This window comes from Bison bison, unplaced genomic scaffold (genome assembly GCF_000754665.1).
Source record: "Bison bison bison isolate TAMUID 2011002044 unplaced genomic scaffold, Bison_UMD1.0 scf7180017864105, whole genome shotgun sequence".
In the NCBI taxonomy this organism is placed as follows: Eukaryota; Metazoa; Chordata; class Mammalia; order Artiodactyla; family Bovidae; genus Bison; species Bison bison.
The window spans coordinates 10,695,464-10,701,463 of NW_011494677.1; the positions used below are offsets into that span (position 1 = coordinate 10,695,464).

General features: G+C 40.7%; 1 protein-coding gene across 7 annotated transcripts in view; it reads right to left on the reverse strand.

Moving 5' to 3' along the window:
• DLC1 (DLC1 Rho GTPase activating protein) overlaps positions 1 to 6,000 on the reverse strand; it is a 445,122-nt gene that overhangs the window by 175,994 nt on the left and 263,128 nt on the right. The window lies entirely within an intron of this gene.

Sequence of the window (6,000 nt, forward strand, 5' to 3'; positions counted from 1 at the left end):
AGCTGGCCCACGTGCTTGGATCTCGCCTGCTGGTGCTGCTGCTCTTTCCCATGTTTGGCTCCAACTATCTAGCAATTTTCAAAGCAGGTTCCAACTCGTTTGGGAAGACTCTCAGATATTGTATAATATATCTAGCCTGACAAACTCATATGCAAAGACTAGTGTGTGAAAACAGTTATTCTCTAATCAATTCTTTTTGGATTTCAACCCAGGTTCTGTAAAAGTCACCTTCGTTAGAGTCTTCTTTGTTTTGCACCACAGGTACAGAAGTACATCCCATGTTCCATTCAAATGTTACATTTTCTTTTCATTTCCTTAGGACTGATGAACTCCTTTTGCCCAAAAGACTTAGGCAAAAGTTGAGGTGTCACCCTATAGGGGTGAAGCTTCCTTGCAAGTAGAGCACAAGGAAACGGGAAGTTATACCAACCAAAAGCTGACAGAGGGTTTACTTATGCCAATGACTTTTCTGAGGACTTTGCGTAGTAACTCACATGATCCTTAAAACAATTTATGGCATAGATACTATTTTCATCCCTTTTTAAATTGGTGAGGAACAGACTTGCCCAAAGTTACCCAGGCAGTCTGATAGCACAGCCAGCTCGCTCAGTAACTGTATATTTCCTCTCATTCAAGTTGGTCTCAACATCAGAATGCTTCTTTTTTTTTTTTTTAAACTGAAATAGTAATATCTAATTTAATACACGCTCATATCCACCCTTCAGAAGATGACCGTGTCTCATGAAGCACTATTAATGGTTGTCTCTCAGGCCCTTTAAAATGTTCCATAGTGCTGCATTCTTCTAGAGAAGTCTTTGTTTACTGGAGGAGCCTGCATAGTTTGAGGCATACATCACTCCTGGTTAAAAGACATTCTATTTGCCCTTACTTGCTTTTCACAGTGAACCAATGAGTAGAAAACAGTTCACAGGAGTCAGTGTTTGTGGTTGCCTGTCATGGGAAATGGGCCAGAATTCTTGATGCCCTACCAAATTCAGAGCCAATATACTGCACCGTGTGTCAAGCATTCTTTTTTACTGGTGAAGTGGAGACTTGGTCAGCTGAAATGTAAAAATCTACTTTCCAAAAGATAGAAGATGCTGAACATCCAACAAAGTATCCCCGGGGGTGGGGAGGGGGACTCTAACCTAACATAGATATCTGAAGCATTTATTCTATGCCTATTGAATCTCACTGCTGCTGCTGCTGCTAAGTCGTTTCAGTCGTGTCCGACACTGTGCGACCCCATAGACGGCAGCCCACCAGGCTCTGCCATCCCTGGGATTCTCCGGGCAAGAACACTGGAGTGGGTTGCCATTGTCTTCTCCATTGTGTGAAGGTGAAAAGTGAAAGTGAAGTCGCTCAGTCAAGTCCAACTTGTAGTGACCCCATGGACTGCAGCCCACCAGGCTCCTCCATCCATGGGATTTTCTAGCCAAGAGTACTGGAGTGGCTTGTCATTGCCTTCTCCGGGGATCTCACTGAGACTGGTCTAAATTTTATTAATTTCTTCATAGGCAATTCAGTTCCTCCTCTCTTTAATGTTTAGCCATGGAACTAGTGACATGTGTTCATAACAGTTTGCAGTATTTAGGTTTTTTCCCCTTATGTCATCTTTTCCTAAAAGAATAGACTGAATACTTTTAAAAATCAGTATGTCTTACACTGTAGAAATTGTTCTTATTTTGTGTGTGTGTGCTTAGTTGCTCAGTTGTGTCCGGCTCTTTGCAACCCCATGGACTGGCAACCCCACGGACTGAGCCTGCCAGGCTCCTCTGTCCTTGGGATTCTGCAGGAAAGAATACTGGAGTGGGTTGCCATGCCCTCCTCCAGGGGATCTTTCCAACCCAGGAATCGAACTAGGGTCTCTTGCATTGCAGGTGGATTCTTTACCAACTGAGCTACCAGGGAAGCCCTGTTCTTATCTTATTACAGGTTAAATAAGAGCTAACATTTTATTGCTTTTTGGTTAATTTCTTCAGTCCACTTTCCAAATTGATGAAAGATACTTCACATATGTCCTCTGGATTTTGCCTTACTTTCAGTCTCTCTGTGTCTTCATCTTAATTTTTTTTTTTAATTTCCTTAGAGGGCGTTCCTGTTGGTGCATCAGTTTAAACTTGTTAGCGGATCTTTGTGAAATATACATCAAAGGATTCCAGCCATCTCATGTACGATAGCCTAGCATCTCAGGCAATAAGAATTTTTGACTGAAAGTATCTGAAAGCCATGGTAAGCATTAAGCATGTATTTTTAATTTAGGGTCTTTTGAGAGAATTCAAGGTGTCCATGAACTTGGAGGGGGAAATAACATTTTTATTGTCACTAAATGTAATTGAGATGTAGCATTTTTTTGAATTATGAATGTTGACAAATTGACACCATTCCACACACAGTGGTACTAGTGTCCCTGTGACTTCATCACCAGTGGAAGTGAGACTCTTCCAAACCACATTACAGTTATCACAAAATATCATTTACACTCATCCTTCCTCGATAGTTATAGCAGATGTCACATCCACTCCAGATCACACACGACTGCAGTTCTGTCCACAGATGTTCATGGGACGCTGCTGGCCCCATTCAGCCACTAAACAGGAAAGCTGAAGATCTGCATGTTGCCACCTAGATACGGATGTTGTTGCCCAGGATTTCCTCTCTCTGATGGTTGGTGACAAGGAGATGAATTAAGGATGGCTGTTCAGTTTAATGCTATTAATTATGGCTGCAGTAACAAACTGCACACCCACATCTTTTAAAAACATCAAATTTATATTTAATTCCCTATATTGAATCCCATGGACAGAGAAGCCTGGTGGGCTACAGCCCATAGGGTCTCAAAGAGTTGGACACGACTGAAGTGACGTAGCACCTGTTTTGAACACATTATCCTGTTATAGAATTCATTCATGTTATAGTGCTATATTATAAATTTTGGGTTTGAACACCTTGATCCCTATATTTCATTCTAATTGGTTTCTGCTATAATTCTATACATTTTATTTATATATTAAAAATATTATTCTGAGAAGTGAGTTCAGAGGTTTCACCAGAATGCTAAAGAGATCCATTGGCACAAAAATGTGAAGTCCTACATGAAAGGATTAAGGGGCAACAGGTTTTTCAGGAATGAAATGCTCCCCAGAGCCAAGATGTCACTGAGCCCAAAGGGAAGAGTGGCAAGGACACAGCACACATGTAAGACCGATGCAAATTTGTCCAGAGAAGGGCTGTCAGCCCCATCTGTCACTCACTGTTAACCTCAAAGTTCTAATTCCCTGAAAACACAATGCCGTCCTATGTTTTTAGGAAAGAAAAGAGACTGAGAATAATGGTTGCAGAGGGGACGGGAGTAAGAGAAGCCCCGTGGGCTGTGGTTGTGCAGAACCAGCAATTACATATAAAGGAGGATGCAATTAAGACAGTCTGTTCTGTCCTTCCTCACGACCTGTCGGTCTTTCACCAGCAGCCAGCAACAATCCTGTCTTTCGTTTATGTAAGCCTGTGGATCCTTAAAAATAACAGATGGAATTTGTTTTATACATAAGAGAGTTTAAGGGAAGGAGAGGTAAATGATGGTTTGCGTATATAACACCATTTGGAGTAGAAGAACTAGGAGCTTCTAAGTTATGTAGTGCGCGTGTGCATGCATGCGCGTATGTGTGTGTGAGAGAGAAAAACAGAGACCTACATTGATTGAGGGAGAAGATACCTAACAAGGAAACTTAAAACTCTGTCCCATGGCCAAACAATCCAGTCAGGGGAAACCTCTGAAAGAAACTGAAATCTCAGATTAGTGTTTGAGAAACTTGGTGAAAGTCATCAAGGTAACGACCATCATGGAAATAACATTCCAGGTACTATTAACAGAAGTTATTTCCCTCCAGAGGCTTCCAAACACGTTTCACCTGTCACCTCATTAACTTCACAACATAAGAGAAGTGGGCGGTTTGGATTTTCTACTGCCCTCCATTCTGCAAGAGAGGGCAAAGTAGCGTGATGTAGAATAAAGACTGGATTTGATGTTTAGAGAAGTGGCTTTTTGTGGATAATTAACAGCTAATATTTAGCCTTTGGCCAGTGGGACGGGGGTGCAGAGGAGACATTTGAGGGAAAGCATAGAAGTGTCCTGAGGTCTGGATGTGCACCAAATAGGTCTCCACTTGACTGAGCTATGAGCCAAGCAGGAGAGAGGACACAGAAAGAGTCCAAGTCCCCAGCAATCGCAGTCAGCTATGGTAGCCAAAGTCTGTTCTTGTTTAAGTATCATATCTGGCTATTCCACTGTGTAAATTACCAAAGAGGTTCATAATTGTCTTAGAGAACCCTTACAATATAAAGAATTTCTTACTTCAGTAGACCTAAAGCTAAAGTCCCACTTGCTGTTAGAGCTGGGGAAATGTTTAATTTTTATCACATGTAAAAAGTAACTATTTTTCTCCACGAGGTCTTCATGAGGTGCTATATTTTGGACTCCATACAGACCATTAATATATAACAGACAAATGACAAAGCAGAGACAATAACTTTCTAGGGATAATATCCTCATTCTAAGAGACCAACAGCTGTCAAAAGCTCTTCATTTATGAAAATACAAGAGGAGGTCTGGGAAGCAAGACTGTATGAATCAACCTCTAGTTTCAAATTAGAGCACCAAGCTACAATAAAATATTTTTGTGTTATTTTTAATAAGGCATGATTTGTGAAATCTTTCCACTTGGGACAAAGGATTTGTCAAGAAAAGCAACAGTGAAGGGACTGTTTTTTTAAAGAGCCAATCAATAGAGTCATGAATTTTACACTCCCATATCTTATGTCTTAAACTTCTTTTGGCCAACTGGAAATTATCATTACAAAAATCTACTTTAAAAAAATCTTCCTATAAAGTTGGATTTCTTCAAGGTATCATATTTTACTCTAAAGCTGCAATAAAATTATTAAATTTAAAATGGTTTACTCTTTCTTCACTACCTTATGGTAGACTTGACATTGTTTACTCTTTTCCAGTCCTGAGCAGCATTATTTAGTTTAACAGAGAGAAAGATTTTCGTGGGCATTTGAGACAAATTTACAGCCTACAATGATAAGTAACTGCCAGGTTATCTTCTTAATCTGCTTTATCACAATCACAAACCTTAACTTTCACCTCTTCAAGTTATGTCAGGACAATTAGGTCAAAGTCAAAGGGCCTTTTATCAAGAACACATAGCACAGAAACCTGGATTGACACTTGGAGGCCACATCCAATATTTTTAACCATTGAGAACTTCATTTACTCTATGGAAAAACAATTGGATTAACCAAGAAGGTTAAGAAAACATAATCTTTGACCCATCCATGCAAACAGCAGAAGTATACAGACTTGGAGAGCAAACAAGAAGCAGCCATTAAACACTATTGGTGCGTCTTCCCTGGATGCAGAGAGGTTTTGTTTTTTATTGTGAGAAGCTATTTTTTACATCAATTTATGAATATTCTTAACATCACAATCAGGCAGAGGTTCCCTTTTCCTTAACATACCCTTTCAAACAGTCTGCCATTCTGTCTCTGTCACATGAACCCTAGAACGTTTGAACTGCACACTGTATTTATGTTTTATTATATTTCAAACGCCTGCCTCCAGCATATCTGACACCCTCTTGGAACTCAGAGCAGCCCCAGGCTGCCAGAGGAAATACCAGCAGGCTTTCACTGGGCTGCATAGATGACTGCCCTGCCACCCAGCCTCCCAGGCCCCTCTCTGCATAGGCCAGGCCACCTCACCAGACCAGCTCCACAGCCGACCCTCCCCGGCCCATCTGACCTCGGTGCTTTTGCCTGGTGGTGTTCATCACCACTGATTTCCTGACATTTGAAAGGTCCTTGCTTTTGTTTTCAAGGTTAAAAAAAAAAACAACAAAAAAAAACACAACCCACAAAACCTCTCATGAAACCTTATCTAGAAATAATCAGACCAGAAACCAGAGAGGCACTGGAGTTTCAAAAAAAAAAAAAAAAAAA